The following is a 23,076-nucleotide window of genomic DNA, read 5'->3' on the forward strand; positions in this document are numbered from 1 at the left end:
GTGGGAATTCCACGCCTTAATTACCCTGGCTGACTTCCAGCCTAACAGATTTCACATGCAGTGTGCTGTGACTAAGCAGCGTGGGTACATGCATGGGAGGTAGGAGTGAATTTTGCCAATTTCCCCTTCCTTCTGAAGTACTTAATTAATGCCACCTGAAAATATGTCCCAAAGAGTCATGCAGCTCTCAGGACAGCACTGGTTTGGGTGCTGGCACTGCTCAAGGTGATGCCAGGATGCTGCTAGTCATTATTTGTATAGGAGTGAGAGAAAGGCCATGTCTCCCCTGTTTCCCCTGACACCAGGCCAGGCCCACCTCCCTTGCCTATGCCACCCACTCTTTCCTGTCTCCAAGCTGCTTTATTTTCTCGCACACCAGGCTTTTAAACTACGAGGCAGTGGCGGTGGCAAGGGAAGCACTCTTAGCATGGAGTGGCAGCTACTGTTGCTGCCGCTTCCTTAGCTGGATGACTTCCTTTCTTGCTGCCTTCCCCCCACACCTTCCACTAACAGGCCTAAGTGCAGGGGGAAGAGAGGGAGCCCCCCACTATCATCACAGCCACTGCTGATGACTAAAACTCAGTGTGCCCAGAAGGTAAGGCAGCCAGAAGAAGGAGATGGGCGACATGGATGAGGGAGGCGAGGCTGGCCCGACCCCCTGATGCCAACACTAGCATCAAGGGGCTGGGCTGGGATACAAGGCGAGGAGGGGACAGAAAGGGAAAGCAGTGGGACAGCAAGGAGTTGAGGAGTGGTGGCAGCAGTGGCAGCAGGCAGGCGAGGTGACACCAGTGGGCAGCGGAGGGTGGGATGCCCACATTCACCACCCCATGGTGAAAGTGCTGCCTGAAGCTGTTGCCTCACCTCACTTCATGGAACCACCCTTGCCTCAGGGACGTATTTTCAGGTGGCACAGAGGCAAGGGTGGCTCCAGAGGGGGGGCATGAGTGGGCAAGCATCCCCCAAGACAAGTGGCTTGGCTCCCCTGCCTCCATTTCTGTTTAAGAAATCTAATCTGTGGGACATAGTTCACCCCTCATAAATGCACTTTGCCTCTTCTGTGACCCCCGGTTTTTTCTGTTGCTGCTACTGCACAGAGGGAAGGGGAGATGGGCAAAAATTGCTCCTGCATGCATTGCTGCACTCCAACCTTTTCCTTCCCTCACCCCATCCCAGTTGGAGGCTGATATCCAAATTAACAAAGCCTGCATGCGGCAAAGAAAGTGCACACATGCCGTGTGCAGCCTTGCAGACTAAAGCAGCGTGGGTGCTCATGCACGGGCACCAACTGGAATGGGGTGAGGGAAGGAAAAGGTTGGAGTGGACCCTGGGAAAATAACTGAAGATGAGCTCCTGCCTTCTTCTCGCCTAGGGATGTGCACGAATCTCAGTTCATGCACTGATTTGAAGCTCAGCTCGGGCACCTTTAAAAGTGAGGAGTGCAGGTCCGTACCTGCCCCTCCGCCACTCCACACAGCTTCCTGCTGTGGTGGCATGTCCCCCTGCACCCCTTGTATGGCACCGGAGTGGCGGTGGCATGCGCATGGCCTCTGTGCATGCGTGGTGGCCATGTGCATGCTGCTGTGACACCGGCGCTGCGTGAAGGGTGCTGGCTGTGGTGATCAGCAGAGAAGCAGGTACAGACCTGCACTCCTCACTTGTAAAGGTGCCTGAGCTGAACTTCAGATCAGTGCATGGATCAAGATTTGTGCACATCCCTATTCTTGCCTTCTGTTTTTGCTGCAGAAGAACTATAAAGACAGGGTTAAAAAAAGAGACCTTTTCGCTCCAGGGGCGTAACTATAATAGGACAAGGGGAGACAGTTGTCTGGGAGGCCCCAGAGGAAAGTCACTTGACTTACTCCCCCAGCTGCGCACCCACCCGGGTTTCCTTCAGTTGTATTCGAAATTGATGTGTGTTAAAACCTGGAGCTACCAGAACAGCATTTTTTCCGCTCACTCATATTGCTCACTCTCTCTCTCTCTACCTATTACTTATGTAGCTGATAGATAGGACAGGTCTTTCCTATCTCAAATGTACTTCACCAATAAATCAATTTAGTTTAGACTCTACAGTGATCTCCATGTGTGTTACTCTAAATAGCTGTAACAACTAAACTCTGCACTCTGTAACTGGAGTGGTAGCTTCCTTGGTGCTTTGCTAAATAATCACAAACCCCAACAGCCTCCAGAGTTATTGAGTCTAGTACTCACGTCCTCACACCACTAACTCAGCATTGCCAGATTACTAGATTGCATTGGGTGTCTCAGAGCCTGCCCCAGTTTCTTGCTCAGAACAGAGAGTTTGGGGGTGAGGTGGAATGGTGTGAGGAGAGACATTCCAGCATCCTGCTGCATCCATTCTGTCTGTTTCTCGCACAGCAGTGAGCAGCCCCAGAAGACATTTCACCTCAGGAAAGTGCCTGAGGACAGCATGTTCCTCAACCATTCCCCTTCACACTTCAGGAAGCTGTGACTCCAGGCCTATAGGCTGCCCCTCCTCATACCTAGCCTGGTTTAAAAGGATGCATGGAACCTTCCACTTGAAATTCACATCTGTTTGCATACAAGAGTGCAAATGGTCTCATCCTTCATACAAAAGCCCTCCGGTCATGCACATGTATAAGAATTCACACATATGATACAATGCTGAAGCAGGCTCAACAGCAGCCTTCAACAGACATTTCAAAGGTTTCTTCACAGTGTTGTCTTCCAAATTACTGAAATGGTAAAGAAACAACTAGATTTCTCTCATGGTGGCATTCCTGCGTCACTTGCAAAACGGAAGTCCCAGATCTACAAGGCAAGATAATAAGAAACCCTCACACATTTTGTTGTTCACTTAAACAGAAGTAAGAGGCCGCCACTGCTGAGCCTACCAGGGGCAGCCCAAGGTATTGCGGCATGAGTGGTGAGGCTCCAAATACTGCCTTGCCCCATGCCTCTGGTGGGGGCAGCCCCCTTTCCAAACCAACTCTTGCAAGCAGGGGCGTAGCTAGAGGAGAAAGGGCCGGTGTTCACTCCTCGGAGTGAGGGAGATAATGAAGAAAATAGTGTGGGGTGGAGCTGGGGGCCCCAGGTTCTTTGAACCCATCTGCTTATAGCTACACCCCTGCTTGCAAGCTCTGAAAGTACTGCAGGAGGCAGGGTGGAGAGAAGATTGCCTGCCAGCAGCCTCCTCCTCTTTGTTTGCGCCTCTTGCAAGCTTTGCCATGTGCATACACACACAGTAGATCCAGCAGCTCCCAGGCCTTCCTCTCATGCCTCCTGCTGGTAACAGGAGTGCAGATCCCCCCTCCCTTGGCATTTGAGGCATTCCCCACTCATTTTACTGAACTCCCCACCACCCAACCTAATGATGGGGATGGGTAGCCCGGCCGGCTGAGGAGAAGAACTGGCCGCCGCCAGGCTGGCCGGCCAGCTGTGAGGGAGAAGTCGCAGCTGATTGCAGAGAAGTGGCCACTGCCAGGCCAGCAGGCTGGTGGGCCGAGGAGAAGCGGCGGTTGCCAGGCCAGCCGAGGAGAAGTGGCCACTGCTAGGCCAGCTGAGGAGAAGCGGCCACCACCAGGCAGGCTGGCCGGCCGAGGAGAAGCGGCCACCGCCAGGGGTGCCGGTGAGCCGAGGAGAAGTGGCGGTTGCCAGGCCAGCCTGTGGGCTGAGGAGAAGTGGCAGCTGGCTGAAGAGAAGCAGCTGCTGAGGGAGAATGAAATGGGGCTGAAGGGGGAGGAAACAGGGAGAACTAGGGGCACAGAAGCCCTGCACTAGGTCAGCTTGCTTATTTTTATTTCTCTATGTAAACTTTTGGAACTTTTGTTGAAAAGCAGTATATAAATATTTGTAGTTGTAATTGTAATCATAATGCTCTTGCACAACTCTGCTGAATTTTTAAAAATGTCCTCAGCAGCACAGGCTGTGTGAAAACTATCCACAGGACACTGTGTGGTATGTGGACCACTGACTTTATTATTTATTTATTTATTTACATTTCTATCCCGCTCTTCCTCCAAGTAGCCCAGAGCGGTGTACTACATACTTAGGTTTCTCCTCACAACAACCCTGTGAAGTAGGTTAGGCTGGGAGAGAAATGACTGGCCCAGAGTCACCCAGCAAGTCTCATGGCTGAATGGGTTTCATGGTTTCATGGCTTTACCCTTTCCTGCAAAAATTTCAGTTTTTCTTCTGTCTACACCCCTGGCTGGTAAGAGCATTGGATTTCCTCCCGCCCAGTTACCACTAAGTGGTGGCATCTTCCTTACCAGCCTACCAGCAAACCTCACTGAACAGGTTACACAAGACTCATGCATTGCTGGTCCTTTCCCAGATGTGATTCAGCTTAGAATGACAGGTTATTTACATTGACAATAAAAGTGCATTTACTGTACTTGTACACTATCTGCGGTACCTTTCTTTTTTTCTCATTAAACTAACACGAGCAGCAGGTGCTACACTGACAGCCCTAAGGATGACGGCTTCTTGATTCAATTGCAAAACAGGTACAGAAAAAACAGCCAACTCTCCCTTTCCCACAATGCTTTACAAATGGGTCTCCACCCAGCATGACTTGAAGAAACTGCCTGGGGGGAAATGGTTTGAATTTATGGTTGCCCTAGTGGCACTTTCCAGATTACATGCTGCCACAGAGATAAAATGGTTTGGCTTGGCAGGATCATATTGAAAATGATCCCCAGAATCTGAAACTCTTACAACAGGAAAATAGAGCTATTTTTCTGCAACCGACGTGCAACGTTGTAGCACTATAACACAAAAACAAAATTCAAAATAAGGCATCGGAAATGTGAATGGCACCATGCTGTCAGCGCAGGGACTATGGTGTCAGAAACACACGAAGTATGGAAGCACATTTTGCAGATCTGTAGTGACACTGTCAATCTGGAAAGTGCCCTGTGTGGGATTTTGCATTGTGAATACTTCAGTTGAAGAGATAACCACACCAAATTTCCAAAAGCTTGAAGTGAATTTCTGATTTATCACATTCAGTTTGCTTCAGATAGTTGTGACTTCTGAGTATGAAAAAAGTTGTTTTCTTATAGCTTATTAAAAAAAAGATGACTAAGCACTTTGGGTTTCTTGTTTCTTTACCTAATTAATAGTCATGAAGTGATACTTTCTGAGGCACTTCACACGATTGCTGTGAAGTGCTTCAGTGAGGTCTACGGGGAGAGCGGGCTGAACCTGCTCTCCTCTCAGATGATCATGCCCGGAGCCCTGGGCAGCTGGATTGGCTGTCCACATGACTACTGGCTCCGTCAAGGAGCTGGTGGGGGCTGCGGGGATGGGGGCCGCCCAGCCCCAGGATGTCCTAGGATGCCCCTCACAAGTGCGTGGGGCATTCTGGGGGGACCCCCAAGCCTGGGAGGGTGCTTGCAGCCTCCTGGCCGGGGTCTACTCATGTGTCACCGCATGCCGCGGTGGCACACGAACAATAAAATTCACTCTCCCTCCCATTTAAGGGGAGGGTGAATTAGGCAGGCTAAGTTTTTCTGAGCCCACTTTCTACCGATCGCAGGAATCGCTTTTCTGTGTTCAACACACTTTACAATCCATGGATATAATGCAGCTAAAGTATATTTGCAATCCATACTAAAGTGTAAGGGTCAAACTAGACATCCATGCAAACATGCTACAGGAGAGTGCTTCCAACAAGAAGCACCTTTTGGGAGCAGAAATAGCCATGGGGGAGTGATTCTGGTCAGGACGAGAGCACATGGGATAGGGGAGGTTAACTTTCCCCCTATAGCATTTTCCTGCTGAAGTGGCTATTTGCCCCTTAAGTGATGATTTCCTCAAATGGTTTCACAGGAAGCACAACCATGCTGAAGACATTAAGCACACAGCCAAAAACTGTTTGGGAGCTGAGCGTGCTCCCAGTTTTTGGTTGTGTGTGTGCAAGCAAGGTAATTGGAAAACCTAGGCTGAAGTGATTGTGTGGAAGCAAGACAGGAGGAAAACCTGGGTAGCTTTTCCTCCTGTCTTGCTTCCATACAGTCGAAAACTGGGAGCACAGCTCTCAAACCTGGATAGAACACAGTTGTTGGTTGTGTGAATGACCTCACTGGCTGACATCCTGACTAAATTTCCTCGAGGACATCCCATTGAAATTGAAAGGACAAGTTAGGCGTGCCTGACTTGTTAATTTCAATGGGGCTTCATAAAAAGAGAGGTGGGCCTCAAGTTGGTATCAAATAAGAGGATTCATTCCTGAAGTTTGGAGGATATATAAAGGCCAACAGGTTTTGACAAGATTCTTCCCCAGGGCTAAACAAAATCTTGTATCTTTTTATTACAAAGGAAAGTCTTACCAAAATAGACAGCCTTCTAGTTCTTATGTTTTGTTTCTCCCCCTCTCCCTTCTCTTCAGGAGGGAATCTCCTCATTCAGCAGCAGCTTGATTAGGCGTCCTTCTGAGTTTGTGCTTTTCACCTAGTGCTGTGCAGACCACCCATCCTGTTTTGATGTTAATTATATATATAAGATTATTTATCAGCTGCCACCCATGAGGTTGCCAACCCCTAGCCTTCAAGACCATTCCTGTGTCTTCTATGAGGCGTATCTACGGAAAATAGCGCCCAGGGCAAGCACTGAAATTGCGCCCCTGTCCAAACATCTGACGCAAACTTAGAATAAAAACTGCTTTGTTCCAGTAGGGTGGGGAAAAGTAACCTAGAAGGGAAATACAAAAACAAGCCCACCTCCCGCACAAAATCAGCACAAGATTCCTGTAAGAATTCAGCAGTAAACTGGGTTTTCCAGCAGTCCCCAAAACTGTTGCCTCCCTATTGACTGAGTCATCCATGACTGAACCCTGCAGGGAGCATAATTCATTACATTAGATGTTTTCAAATGTGTGCCCTCTGATGTTGCTGGACTACAGCTCCCATCATCTACAGCCAAAAAACCACTGTGGGTGATGGATGTTGTAATCCAACACCTGGGGACCCATGTCTGAGAACCCCCTGCACTCAACAACCGAGAAACAAAAAAATAATTACTTTGACATTTATTTTTTTACATGTGTATCCCACTCTTCTTCTAAGGAACTCCAGGTGGCATATATGGTCTCCCACATTTTAGTCTCAAACTTGTAAGGGGGACGCTAAAAAACATTCAAAAACCTGATTCCCACATGCACCCTGAAGTAAAAGGCAAAGGTAAAGTGTGCAGTTAAGTCAATTTCTACTCCTGCAGCCCATCGAGCCCTGTTGTTTTCTTTTGGTAGAATACAAGAGGGGTTTACCAACCCAGAAGTGGTACAGTCCAATCTTTCACCTCAGGGCTATACCACATCATTTAAATGAATATGTAGGTTAGAGCTGCAGTGGATCTTCTTGTCACAAGCTCTTCAGACTTTGAGTAAAGATACTTGTAGGGTTTGCATTCTTACTGTAGCAAAAACTACTTGTATTTGTTCTTACAATAAACTCCTTTTGTTAATTAAAACCTCTCTCCCAAGCCAGTTTTCTTGAGTTCAGACACTTGCACAAATTAAAACTGCTTGGAACTGTCTCCCCTTTTGAGCGAAATTCCCCACATTCGCCCAAATTGGGGGTGTTGACCAATCATCCACAAGGCAGTTACATCAACAGTACAGGCTGACAGAGGATGGAGAACTACATTGTGTAGCGCACACATGTACCCAATAAACACAGTATAACAGTTCCAGACTAAACAAGAAGTCTGGAAGCGCCCTTCTATTCCTTTTGGCTGAAGAGATATCTCATATATATATATATAAAACAAAAAACTTAGAAGCCATAAAGTGCTGAATAAAACTTCTGATAGTCATACACTGGGATTTTGTTGCTTGTTGGCTTTCCTGAAGATTTACAGAAGCTACTTAGATACATGGAAAGCTGCTTTATACTCTGTCAGACACTCCATCTAGCTTGGCATTGTCTACTCTGACGGGCAGCGGCTCTCACTGACTTATATTATATTAATTTTTTTTAACCTGTAGCCCCTTCGGGGGGCTTCCTAAAGGCCACAGGGAGGTCTGCAAAGGTTCCCCCTCCCCTGCTGGCCTCTTAATTTACCGCCGCAGCCCGTCCTGGGCTGATTTTCGGGCCTGCAAAGATCAGTGTGGTGGCCATTTTGGAAGCAGCCATGCATGCTCAAATGGCTTCTGCAAGGCCTGGAAAGGCCTAGGGTCTCACAGAAACCTTTTGAGCATGTGTGGTGGGCATTTGTTAAAATTACAATTTTTTAAAATGGCCACTGAAAACAAAATGGCCACCGCACATGCTCAAATGGTCCCTGTGAGACCCTAGGCCTTGCCAGGCCTCACAGAGGCCATTTGAGCATACGTGGCAGCCTCCAAAATGGCCACTGCGCAGATATTTGGGCCCGAAAATCAGCCCGGGATGGGCTGTGGTGGTAAATTAAGAGGCAGACCCCACTCCACACACACACCCTTTAGGAAGCCCTCCAAAGGGGCTACAGGTAATTTTTTTAAAAAAAATTAAATCACAAACTGGGGAGGGGGTGGGAAGCAGCATGGCACTGGTGCTCCCCTTCAAGTGGTGCCCAGGACATGTGCCCTGCCTGCTCCACCCTAGATTTGCCTCTGCTTCTATAGCTTCATACCAAGGAGAGAGGTACAGCTTCAGTTGTAGCCAGTGAGACTTCCTTACATCCAGGTTATCATTCTGCTTTATGGTCCTGGGTTGTAATCTCATCTCACATTTTTCTCTGCTTTTCGACTTTTTTTTTTTTTTTGCCACTAAAAGAAAACTTAATGGGTTAGGCTTGTACTGTCACCATTAAAAAGTCACAGTAGCTTCAGAATTACAATGGAAAACAACACGGCAGCAACAGAAAAATAAAATGATACAAGACCACAAATGGAATAAAGCACCATTGTGTGTTGGCTCTAAAAGAAATTAAGTTGCTGTTGTCAAGGGATTCATTACCAATTGTAATGTGCAGTTTAGCTGCAAACATAGGTTAGGGGCAGCTGTATATTATACCTGAGAAATAGTTCTTGAAGCAAAACACACCTGAAGAATTGAGCATGACACACACACACACACACACACACACACACACACACACTCTACTCTTACAGTCAGGCTGAGAGACTACAGCTGCTGAAGTAGTGCTGACCCTGTTACTGACACCTAAATAGTCAGCCATAGGCAATGATTCAGATGTGGAACAGATCTCAGTGGTGTGCCACATTAGCATTCGATTATGCTCCCTAAGCAAAGCTCCCCTCTCCATGATTCAGCCTTAACACCTGCCAGTGTATGACAAATAGCTCTAGAGGGAAGTGCGTGACTTTCTGCCCCAACCCCACTCCCACCACTGCCACCACAACCTGCATTGCACTCTAATTTTACAGAAAGCAACATTTTGTAAGATATTACATTGATGAATATTTCCTCACTGCACATTGGTAATATTCAGATTATTCCACTAATCTGCTGTAGAAGATGGAGAGTTTCCCAGAGAATGGGGGAAAAACCCGAACCATAATCCATGTGTATTAATGAATGTATTAAGTAATGCATATTAAGTAATACATGTTTAATTAATTAATGCAGTGTGTATTAATTAATATGTACACAAATATAATCTGTTGGCTAGGGCTGCAGCTGAACTTCAAAAATCAAGTTGTTCTAGTAAGAACTAAGCTGCCTACTTTCACTACAACTGGGCTAAATGTGGTTCAAATCGAGGTCCACAAGTTAGATTGCTTGTGCCTCAGGTGTTCACACGTCCGCCATCTTGCATCGGGGTGGATGACACCATTACAAACTTCACCATTGAGGTGTCTCTGTGTGTCACTCACTACAACTGTACCAAATTTGGTTCAAATCAGTTAGACAGCCATCAGGTTAGTGCATTTGTGCCTCAAAAGTTCACGCATCTGCCATCTTTGATCGGGGTGGATGACATCATCACAAACTACACCATTGGGGCATCCTTATGTGTCCATACAGCTATAGCAAATTTGGTTGAAATAAGTTAGGCAGTTCACAAATTAGCCCACTTGCGCCTCAGATATTTATGCGTCCACGATATTGAATTGGGCTGAATGACATAATCACAAACTATGCCATTGAGGTGTCCATGTGTGTCTCTCACTACAACTGTACCTAATTTGGTTCAAATCGGTTAGACAGTCCACAAGTTAATCCACTTGTGCCTCAAACATTGACACATCTACCATCTTGGATTAGGGTGGATGACATCATCACAAACTACGCCATTAAGGTGACCCTATATGTCCCTACAACTGTACCCAATTTGGTTCATATTGGTCTAGACAGGACAAGAAAGTGCAGGAGGAATGTCATGTTGGCATTAAAGAAAGAAAGATGAGTAAGATCCAAAGTGGTTATGATTTTAAAGAACACATACCATTTCTTGTTCAGACAATGTGATACTTATGGATGTGAAAGCTGGACGTTGAAGAAACAAGATAGAAAAGGTATTGATGCTTTTGAACTTTGGTGCTGGAGAAGACTTCTGAGGATACCATGGACAGCCAGGAAAACAAACTGATGGATCTTAGAACAAATCAATCCAGAATTTTCACTCGAGGCACAAATGACCAGGCTCAAACTATCATACTTTGGACACATTATGCAAAGACCTAGCTCCCTTGAGAAGTCCATAATGCTGGGAAGAGTTGAAGGAAAGAGAAGAAGAGGATGACCAGCAGGAAGGTGGATGGACTCGATTATGACAACATTAGATGCACCACTGAGAGCCCTTAAAGGCCAAGTTGAAGACAGATCAACCTGGAGAGAATCTATCTATGTGGTCGCTAAGAGTAGACATCAACTTGACAGCACTCAATCAATCAATCAATAAATCAATCAAATACCACTGCACATTGCCAGTGCTAGTAGACTAGATGTAGATTGTAGATTGTAGATTTCAGTAAGACACCTCTATAAGGCTTAGAGAGGCATACCTTACATGCTGAAATCTACAACAATCCACTGGTGGCGCAGTGGTAAAACTGCTGCCCTGTAACCAGAAGGTTACAAGTTCGATCCTGACCAGGGGCTCAAGGTTGACTCAGCCTTCCATCCTTCCGAGGTCGGTAAAATGAGTACCCAGAATGTTGGGGGCAATATGCTAAAATCATTGTAAACCGCTTAGAGAGCTCCGGCTATAAAGCGGTATATAAATGTAAGTGCTAATATAAATCTAAGGAAATCAGTTGCTAAGGAAGGTCTGAGGCTCTCCTCTAGTTTGGATGTATGTCTGGAGTGGAACAAAAGGCAGAGATGGGACTACACCCTTGCTGAACCCAGCAATCTCTCCTGAATCATCAGGAAGTTTTTCACATGGGGCTTTTAAATCCCTTTAACTGGCATCTCCTCCAGAATGCAGGGTGTGTGTTCACACATTCACCAGATTTACCCTGAAGTCCCTGTGAGTTATTGGGGAGCAGTTCACACACAATTTGGGTTTTTCGCTGTGTGTTAGAGCAGGGATTCTCAATGTGTGGGTCCCCAGATGCAATTGGACTTCAGCTCCCATAATTCCCAACCAAAGGCCACTAGAGCTGGGGATTATGGGAGTTGAAGTCCAATAACATCTGGGGACCCACACGTTGCGAAACCCTGTGTTAGAGTGTAAAGTGTGCTGTCAAGTTGATTTCAACTCCAGGCGCCCACAGAGCCCTGTGGTTTTCTTTGGTAGGAAGGGTTTATCACTGCCTCCTCCCACACAGTATGAGATGATGCCTTTCAGCATCTTCCTATATCGTTGCTGCCTGATACAGTACCAGAGGGGATTTGAACCGGCAACCTTCTGCTTGTTAATCAAGCATTTCACCACTGGAAATGTGGAGTGTAGCCTGATTTATATCTGGGGTTAAAAAAATCTAGAATTTGTGTCAGTTTTGGGGGACAATTTCTAGTTTGCAGTAAAGCCTCCCCATAAATCCCAGGAGAAAAGGGATTGCAGGATGGGGGGAGCTGCACTTGATTGCCTCTCAATCAACATTGCCCAGAAATGTCAGTACAAACTGCTGTTGCAGGGAACCAGTGACTGTCTAGAAATGGCAGCACTTGAGAAGATGACATTGTGTGGGCAGAAGTGTGAAGAATTGTTCCTTCTGGGAACAACACGCGGAAATTCTCTTAATTTGTATTTTCTTTCAATCCTTGTTTGCTAGTTACTGCTCTCCCTATAATTTTACTTAAGTGGAACGGATGACATTCATGCACAAGCTGAACTCTTGAACCTTTTCCGAGTGGCTTTGAAATTAGGCCAAACTGGTTTCCCTCTCCTTTTTCATTATTTCCCCCCTGACATTCCCTATGCTGACACCTTCACCTCTCTCCCTTCTAGAATCCTCACAGAGTGGCATTAAACCAGCAAGGGCCTGGCCTAGAATCACTGTCATTAGCCTGTCTTATTCTAAGGGAGTTGTCTTCCCTCTATGGGATCCCTGCATCCTTCTCATTATTAACCAGGCTGCTTCTCTGTAGTTGCTTGGCTTTCTTGATGACTTGGCTGTGACAAAGCCACCATGCCCCCAAAGCTGTAAATGAGCAAGTAATCAGGCACTATTGAATGCCGTTGGTGTTACTTGGTTAGGAACATGCTCTCAGTATGGTTTTAGCACTAGTCTACAACTAAATGTAAAGAAGACTAAACTAATGACACGTGGTACAACAACCAGCCTCAGAATTGACAATGAAGACACTGAAGTGGTGGATAGCTTCTGCCTTTTAGGATCGATCGTCAACAGTAAAGGATCCAGCAGTCAAGAAATACACCACAGACTAGCACTTGGTAGGGTTGCAATGAAGGCCTTGGAAAGGATATTTAGATGCTGTGATGTGTCTACACCTACAAATATTAGAATTGTTCGGACAATGGTTTTTCCCATGACACTCTATGGATGTGAAAGTTGGATTTTGAAGAAGCAAGATAGAAAAAGCATTGACACTTTTGAACTTTGATGCAGGAGAAGACTTTTGAGGATACCATGGACAGCCAAGAAAACAAACAAATGGATCATAGAACAAATCAATCCAGAATTTTCACTCGAGGCACAAATGACCAGGCTCAAATGATCATACTTCAGACACATTATGCGAAGACCCAGCTCCCTTGAGAGGTCCATACGACAACAATGAATGCACCACTGAGAGACCTTAAAGGCCAAGTTGAAGACAGATCATCCTGAAGAGAATCTACGTGGTCGCTAAGAGTTGACACTGACTTGACAGCACTTAATCAATTGATCAAAAGAACAATAGCAATAAATGTGTGGCGGAGGAAGATCACAATATTGATAGTACACTGTTAGTGTGATTCATTGTATGTTGGTGTACATACATGCGTCCTGAGCTAAGCACAATGCAGAGGTGGGGATGACAAGAGACTCCATGGGTACTCAGTAAGCTTCAAATGCTGTTGTTCCCTTAAGTCACATCAGAGCTGAGCTGACCCTACCATGCAGTGACACAAAACAAACTGCTTTGAAAGGCGGAGTTGGAGGACTGGCTGTTTTGGAGATGTCCTGCATCTTCCCTCGGTTCTTGCTGCTGCTGCCAGCAATACCATAAAGAAGAGGAAGATCGAGAGCAGCACTCTCCACAACACTCTTCACTTCCTCTCCCTTCTCTTCCTTCTTACAAAACTGAGTGCACATAGATGAGCTGATTTGGCCATTTGCCTGCCTGCTAGGTATAACATGCTTGTCTATCACCACTACCCAACCAACCAAGTAAGGGAGCAATTACCTGGATGTGTGAGGAGGGCAGCATTTAGTGTTTGCTTCAGGCACCTAATGGCGCAGCGGGGAAATAACTTGCCTAGTGAGCAAGAGGCTGATGGTTCGAATCCCCACTGGTATGTTTCAGCAGCGATATAGGAAGGTGCTGAAAGGCATCATCTCACACTGCACAGGAAGAGGCAATGGCAAACCCCTCCTGTTTTCTACCAAAGAAAACCACATGGCTCTGTGGTCACCAGGAGTCGACACTGACTCGAGGAGACAACTTTACCTTTTCAGGCACCAAAAGGGCTTGGGCTACTACTGAGTACTGTTGATGGGGGTGAGCAGCAGGGCCTTCTCAGCAGTGGCACCCATGTCATGGCATTCCCTTCCCGGGGAAACATATTGGGCCAGCAATCTTACAGCCTCCAGAAAAAGTGTAAATCCTCACTTTAAAAATGAGAATTTCAGTAAACAATTTAGTGACTGATTTTAGCTGCTGTCTTGGCTGCAGCTAATGGGATTTTTGGAAGCTATTTTGGGATTTTGTTTTAGCAGTTGGATTTTATGATTATACGTATTATTGTGCTTTTACTGTTGTGTTATGCATTGATTAGTTACAATATGTTGGAAGGTGCCCCGAGGACTCTTTGGAGGCTAATGGTGGGCTATAAATCCAAACCTAAAATAAATAATACATACACAAAGATGGGAATTCCCTACTGTGGAAGCAGTAGACTATACAGATGGTTATTGTTGCAGATGGTACACACCATACAAATAATACTACATGTGTTTTTTAAAAACTACTCTCGTCACTATCCTTCTTAATCTATCCTTTAGGGATTTACCTTGGGAAAATGGGTGTGTGTGTGTGTGGAGGGGGGAGATTAGCCCCTTACTTTTGGTGCTCCTGATCAAATTCTACCCCACCCTCTAGGCTGCTTTTACAATAAATGTTAAATACCAGGAGATCTGCTTGTTGATCTCCAAGGTCTCATCTAATTTAGCTCTCACTCTTCACTAACATCGCATCATGCTGTTCTGTAGGGCAGGGTTTCTTAACCTTGGGCCCCCAGATGTTGTTGGACTACAAGTCCCAGAATCCCCAGACATGGCCTTTGTGGCTGGGGATTCTGGGAGTGGTAGTCCAACAACATCTGGGGGCCCAAGGTTAAGAAACACTGCTGTAGGGCATTATACGAACTCTCTGTTCATGTAAAACTTCTAGTCTAGGCTCGGCATTGGTATTCTCAATCCTTCCATGAATACGGTGCTCTCTCACCTGATTTTTACTTTATTCTCACTTTATTCTGAACTGCAAGGCATTTGAAGGCAGCTCCGTGCCAGGAGAAGCTCTCTGTGTTGAGACGCTCTTGACTAATCACAACACAAGCAGCAGCACCAAAAATGAGAAGGGCAAATGCCCCCTAGATAAGTCACTTGCTCCCCTCATTGCTGGACCATTGTGGTAACTTGAAGAGAGAGGAAACTTTTACATACGGACTTTATGTAAAAGTCTATCTATCTATAAAATATGAAAAGCATAACTATATAAAGAGTGTTCCATGTAGGCTCACTTCCATTTATGTTTAGGATGGAAGTCTTATATTGTTGTGTGGAATATGCTATTATTTCAGACCGAACTCTGGCACCCAGTGGCATATTTAAACCCATTGAAGTGAGTGGGTTTAAGTGCATATATTTGAGTCTGGAACTGCAGCCAGGTAGCAAATCATGAATGGACTCCTTGTTGTTGGAATGTATGTATGGAAGGGGACAGGGGAGGTCTGTGGGTCTGGTTGCCATAAATCAGGTTTATAGTACTTTGTCAAGAAGAGATTAGCCAGGTTGTAAAATGTGAAGAACAGGGTGGAAGGCCGGAATAAACCTGCCAAATGGCAGCAAGGAAGGAGGGGGGCTGGGAGGATGTGGAAGCCATGACTTTTTTCTTCTTCATCTTAAACTCTATTTCTTGGATAGTTTTAGGCAAGTCATTTTCTCTCTTGGTGCTTCATTGTCTCAGTAAGAAATGGAATCCACCAAGATCCCCACCAGATCTTGTTGTCATGCTACAACCCAGGCTTGGCACAGGGGTGGGGGTGAGAGTGCATTTGACCATGTAGTACAGGGTGTCTCCCTTCTCCATTAGATGACTACAATAATAGTCCTCGCACAGCTGGAGCTAGGAGGCACATCTACCAGACAGAGGTTGTGATTTCTGAACAGACTTGAGTTCTGGCACATCTTCCTGAACAATTTACAATGTTTTTGTTTTCATTTCTGGGCCCAGCATAATTTAGCAAACTCCGATGACTGCACATTAAGTGAGGAACAGAAGTTACTCCACGTGCTGGGCTCTGTCCTTTATCATGACATCAGATGTCCCAGGGCTGAACTCTGGCACTGAAATGGTTTCCAAGCTTTGCACTGGTGAGGTTGGCTCAAATGAAGTCCAACTAGCTCTGGCCCAGTGCCAGTACAGAGTGCAGATTGCACCAATCAAATATGTACTACATGCACTTTTAATCATCTGGATGTGCTGTTGTATAAAAGCAAATGGAAGGCACTTGCCATTTGCTGCTGGTACACTGACTGCACCCTCTGTTGGACAGTTGGGGCGTTGCATCTGTCATTCATGTCTTGGTAATCTCAGTGAAAGATTTCTGCAATTCACTCTACACAGGCCTGCCCTTGAAAACTGTTTGGAAACTTCAAACAGTGCAGAATCCAGCAGCTTGTATTTTGGAGGGTGTTGAGTGGGGAGAGTGTAAAAAACAATTTCTCTTGACCATCTGCATTTTGTTTCCTGGCATGACTCAAGGAGTTGGTATGGACCTTTAAAAGCTCTAAATGGACTAACTACACCAAGGTGCTTGAGGGAATGAACCTCCTTATCCTTCATGATCACCTGACTGTTTCTTGTTCCCTCTATGTGGGAGGTAAAAATCTCTCTATGGTTTTAGAACAGTGGGAAAACCCTATCTATTTAATTTAAAGGTATTCCTTTAATTTTATGTGCCTTATTAATGACTTGTCTTTTAACTCCTTCAACGTGGCTAACAATATAAAACAAATTAAAAATGACACATTCAAACAGGAAAATACATCTAGACTATCAGTAAGAGCCTGAAAACAGTTATTCGGCAGTGTTTAATTGGTGTTAGGGCTAATGCTGGCTGCTGTTTCTCCCTGCTTTGTTTTACTCTAAATTAATGGGAGGGTCTATAAGACCCTAAGCAGCCGCCCCCCCCACTGCATTAATCATGTGAATGTAAATCACTTAGAGTATTTGATTGAAATGTATTTCAATCTACACATTTTAGAATGAATAGATGAGTGAGTGAGTGAATAGAAAATCATGAAAGAATTCTGACCCCCGGATTGCCTGAAAAAAAGTGCCTCAGATATAGGGATCTTCTCAGATAAGAAATTTCCATCTTTCTTCCATGGTGTAGAAATTCATTTGTTCCAGGCTCTCAGTGCTGCCTCTGGAAGTTTTGCTGGAATCCTAGATGACTGTGTTGTGGCAGGAAGGGGGAGGAGCTCTGACAGCCTTGGGAAGATGCACTTGATGGCGAAACTGCTAGTGGTGTGTGTGTGTGCAAGAACTAGGCTGGGTGTGGTTGACTGGGTGGTGCCGGTAGCCTCAGGGGGACGCTCTGATTTCTTTTGTCAAGCCAGGGCCTGTGCTGGTTTCATTGCAAGAGGAAAATGTCGTTTGTCTCTCCACTCTGGCTTCCCCAGATGGAGGCAGAGAAATGACACATCTTTCTTTGGACCATAGGTTAAAAAAATCCCAAATGATCATCTGCCATCACTGGAATATTCCTTCCTGACGTTCTGTACCTGACCCATATTTTCTGTCCTTGCACAAGTAACCATTTCTCGAATCTGTATCAGTGGTCTTCTCTCTCCCTTCAGACAGGGCTCTCTGCATATTTTCCTCAAGCTGTCTTTCCTCACCTGCCATGCATCTTATATACCCTTGTGAATGGGAGAATTGACAGTGGCAAAACAGTGTGGAAGACAGATGCTAGTTTGAGCATTATGTAAGGTTTGCCATGGGGTGCTACAGAATGTTCCTTACACCATGAGAAGAGACACATATGCTCCAGAAGAGTGTTGTGCAGAGACCTCATGGACCAAGGTCAAAGCCCCAGTTCTGCCATGGATTTACTTTGGATATTTGGATATTAACAGCACCCACTCAAACTGTTGAGACACCATAACAACATTATGACCAGTCCATGAAAAATATGTGGGGTTTGAGGTTTCATAGAAAAGCTTTGTGTGACTAGGTGTGCGACTGTACATTTTTGTACTTGGTTGGGGTAGGAAAACACAAAGGAATGTGTTGACTTTGTGGGCTGTCAGATGTTTGGCTTGGGGAGAATATAGAAGACCCTTTGAATCCTCCCCTTAATGCTGTATTTTCAACACGAATATTATGGGGTGATTCTGTGGGACACCAGAATAGAACATGTGCTGCTCCATCACCTACCTGAACAATAACTCAAAGGGATGGGACTGGGGCCAATATGAGCTGCCTTGTCCAGATATACAAGGTGTAACATTGTGATGAACGTCTCAATTTCTTCCCAGGTCACTTTCCCCATCCCCTTGGTTTGGTGTTAAAGTATCAAATCAGGAGCAAGAAAAGCTGTGTAGCAGATGAATCATTAATAGTACTCTTTTGTCTGAGAATTCACTTTTATCAAGGGAAATCCCTTGATTTCAAAAAGCAGCCCAAAGCAATGAAATTGCACAGATAATCCATTTACGCTACCATATTTTGATGATCTGGTTGATTCTGCTGTATTTCCTAGATGAACCACTTCCTTATAGGCAATGGATATTTTTGCACATGCATATTTTATGTATAGTTGGACTGGATGATGAGTTTTGTAGACCTAAGGTACGTAGTTTCCATACATATTCACGAGTTTTAAAAATGAGAAGAAAAAAGTGTTCTCCATCTCACTTGTAAGAACACTCATCATCTAACACAACCATTAGCTGCATTAGTGGCTTCTTAAGATGGTTGCAGATGGTTGCTATAGAGGCATGCTTCCAAGCAGAAACATCTACTTTGCTAAAAACAGCCATGCAAAGGAAGCAGCCACAGTTGGGACCATGGTGGACAGGGAGTGGGGAGGTTCACTCTTTCCCCTTGTGCTGTTTTACTGCTGGGAATGCAACCCCCCCCCCTCCTGAAGTAGCAATTTCTTCAAATCATAATCTGCTTTCAGGAACAGGACTTGCAGAACAGGTAATGACAGAGTGAGTTCCGAAAGAGCCTGACAGAGCTCTATGCTGGAAATGTACTTTCAAAGTCACCCATGGCAGTGGTTTGGGGGGAGGTGGGGTCAGGCAGCACCTGCAAGGTGTGTGTGTGTGTGTGTGTGTGTGTAGTGGGGGGAGGCTTACCTGTCTTTTGCTATTGTGCAGGCTAGCCGTGACTTGCCAATACACCATGGAAACATGCCTTGCTTAGTAAGTATTTTTGTTTGAAGAATAAGCACTACCGAGTTTCCGAGTTTCTTTGAAAAATCAAACCAACCATTCTGTTGATGCCTCCGATTTGTGGCCTTAAGAGGTGAGAAAGGAAACTCCGCAGGTATCTTTTGCCTTACGTTTCTGCCCCAGCAAATTCAGGCTTTCTTCCTCTCTCACAGTCACTTCTGTGCCTTTTTGCAAACCACCTCTTGAAGCCACACTCATTTTTCTTAGCACGTATCCCTTTAATTATACACAAGGGTCCGTCTTCGAATTCTCTCCTTTTGCTCCAGTCTTGCTTATGTGCTTTTAACCACAGAGCACTGCTAGCTCCTAGCAGCCAGGGAGCGGGTGAGCTGCATTCCATAAACAGATATAGCTGTATGTGTGACAACATGCTTGTAGAGCAGCTATCTTCTTTTCATCTTCCACTCCTTCCTGTGTCATCCACCTGTTGTGCCTTGTATGTAATCTAAATGGTGAGCAGTCTTTGTGCTCCAGTGGGAGGTGTTCTACTGGAGAACCCCATCACCATCGCAGTAGAACTGCTAATATAAAAGTCAGAAACAGAGAAACTAAAGACCTTAACCAGACTATGAAAGAAGACAAGAGAGTGGGCCTCTTTAGGCAAGGAGGATGTCTGTTCCTTGAAGTCCCCTACCTAACTTCAGAAGTTAGGATTCTCTGAGAAGATCTTCCCCTGATTATTTAAAGTCTGCAGGAGAGCATACAGGAGAACATGTACCTTCAGATATCCTGGGCCTGGACTATTGGAGCTGTGAAGTCATAACTAATCCATCCTCTGTGTAACTACATCTATCAAGTTTCATAGTCATAGGATTTTCCACCTAGGACTTCTCTGCTATCTCCTGTGGATCCCATGTAGCGGGAGGATACCACTTCATTTGGGAACTGTGTGGGGTGGACCAGCTCAATCTGATATCATTCCAGCGTGGTGTAGTGGTTAGAGTGCTGGACTAGGACCGGGGAGACCCAAGTTCAAATCCCCATTCAGCCATGAGACTTGCTGGGTGACTCTGGGGCAGTCACTTCTCTCTTAGCCTAACCTACTTCACAGGGTTGTTGTGAAAGAGAAACTCAAGTATGTAGTACACTGCTCTGGGTTCCTTGGAGGAGGAGCAGGATATAAATGTAATAATAGTAATAATAATAATTCCAGACAGTGCAGAATCTGGCACCAACACACAAATACATTGGATGTGCAATTGACCCACAGCACAGTACAGGTTGTGTGGGTCAGTGTGTATTCAATGTGCAATGGACTTGTAGATGTATCCCTAATCTTGCTGAGATGAGCACATACTGAAGATACATTAATATGGTCTTGGAAGAAGACACTACATCAGGGTTTCTTAACCTTGGGCCCCCAGATGTTGTTGGACTACAACTCCCAGAATCCCCAGCCACAAAGGCCATGTCTGGGGATTCTGGGAGTTGTAGTCCAACAACATCTGGGGGCCCAAGGTTAAGAAAACCTGCACTACATGGTTTCTGTGACCACCAAGTCTGACTTTGCTGACCCTCCATAGCTCAAACTGCTTCTCGCCTGGGCAAGGACAGGTCAGGCATGCTTGAGTTTAATGTCAACGGAACTATGAGATATGTGGGGCATCCAGGTGACTGCAGTAGGATGTGAATAATGTGGAAGCCCATACCTGTTACAGTTGTCTGACCTGAGGCTCAAAAGAGCGACTTGTCTGCTTGTCGGAGAGGAAGCATGAGCCTGGCAGCTGGCCTGCAACCACCTCAGACCAAATAAGCCTTCCCAGAAGCAAAAAAGGAGGCTGAACAACTGGAAACAGAGACGACTGCATCCAGAGAATTGACAGCATAGGCATGTTGGCATCTGAAGACAAGCTGAAGGAGAAACCAGGCTCAGCCTTGGAAAGAAAGATGGCCTAGTTCAGCAGACTTTCACAACAAGGAAGGGGCTGTTTGGAGTAGCTATCTGGAGCACCTATTCAAGGCATTAATTTCAAATGGCCAGCAGGCATCTGTATTTACAAGGAGACTGAAACAAGCATTTTATGCATTCAGCCTCAAAGGGAAAATGTTATTCTCCATTTTGGACCGACATCACAAGGAACACTATAGGGACGTCGTCAGGAGCTCTTGAGTGAGGAACTAGCTTTCCAGAAACAGCAGCAAAATGGCCATGAATCAGAGGCACTATTTTTCATGAGGGTGGAGCTATTGCCTTTCATGAGTTTGTTCTGACGTTACTTTGCTTATGCAAGTAAGCCATTTGCCTGAGCAGATGATTAGCGGAGGTTATCAGGCTAAGGTAAGGGCCGCCAACTCTAAATCAGCATATGCCACCTGAAAAAGCTGCCATCTGAAATCAGCTGTAGTAGTCAGGTAGCATATGAGATGTCCTGAAGATGGGTTTCTAAAAACTCAAAATGCACTGGGCCATAGCGTTTCTTTGTCATAAAGATATGTATTTGCTTGCAATTGTCATATAGTTTTTCTAGCACACCTGTTGAAATCTTCCCTGACCCTGTCTTGTTTCCTCTACTCAGTGCTGCTGCCCTTTAATTTTCGTTTTTGCTTCTCTTCCGCTCTAAATATAACCTTGAAAAGCAGTCCAGAATCTCAGCATGACCACACCCAGCTGTGGCAGGGCAGGAGGAAACCTGTGTGGCAGGGTCTAGCAATGCTGAAGTTAATTAACTCTGGAAGCAAGTGTTGGTTTTGAGACAGCTGTTTCCTAATGTCTATTTTTCTCCTGTAGAAACTCTGTGATTACACACAAATAGAATACTGTACTGTGTTTTGCCCCAGTTTAATGCTACTGCCTAGGCTGTACAGCAACCATCATTTGCTTCATTAGGCAAGAGTTTTGTTACATGGTATACTTGAACTTTTTCTGAGAATATTTTGTTCATATTATCCTATACTCAGGCATTTGTTTGCACTTTTTGACACATTTCCCTTTGTGCATGATCATTTTTGTGTGTGATGAGCCATAGTCTGAACAAATCACTCAATTGACACTTTGTTTTCCTTATACTTTGGGCAACACTTTTGTCTATGTGGTGTGCAAGAGAGAACATCAGAAACAAGTTGCAGTTGCAGTGACTGAGGAAACAATTTCCCACTTTCATTCAAAATTCAAAAAGTGGCACAAGTCAGCTTCCTGCAAAGGTCAGTGGAGAACTGGAAAGCCATCTGTATACCCACACTTCTAGAGAATGAAAGATGCCTCTATGTAAATTTCTCACAGACATTCATTTGTGCACATAGGAAGAGAGCCAGCATAGCGTAGTTGTTAAGAGTATTGGACTAGGTCCCGGAGGACCCGAGTTCAAATCCCCATTCAACCATGAAACTCATTTGTTGACTCTGGGCCAGTCATGTATCTCTCAGCCTAACCTACCTCACAGCTTATGTTAATAATAATAATATATGCCCTGATCTAAAGGAGATTTTGTACAGAAGCAGATTCCCACACTCACAGACAGGGTTATACAGCTTGATGTGCATCTGCCTCTCCCTGTTCATTTGGGGAACATTAGACTAACTTGTGATATAGAAGGCAATGTACATCCTATCAAAGCTAGTAGTAGTAGCGTGTGTCCAGAGCTGAAGCCCTTGGTATTATTGAGGGCTTCAGTGTTCAATTGGCCAGATCAGGGGTTCCCAGCTTTGGGTACCTAGATGTTGATATCCCATCATCCCCAGCCACAATGGCCTTTCCATTGTGGCTGGGGATGATGGGAGTTGTAGTCCAAAATAATCTAGGGACCCAAGGTTGGGAACCTAATCTGGGTATTCTATTAGAAGTCTTCTGATTGAATGAAAAGATACATTCATTAATCAGGCAGCATTTAATACTTGTAAAAACT

This window comes from Hemicordylus capensis, chromosome 1 (assembly GCF_027244095.1).
Source record: "Hemicordylus capensis ecotype Gifberg chromosome 1, rHemCap1.1.pri, whole genome shotgun sequence".
Classification (NCBI taxonomy): Eukaryota; Metazoa; Chordata; class Lepidosauria; order Squamata; family Cordylidae; genus Hemicordylus; species Hemicordylus capensis.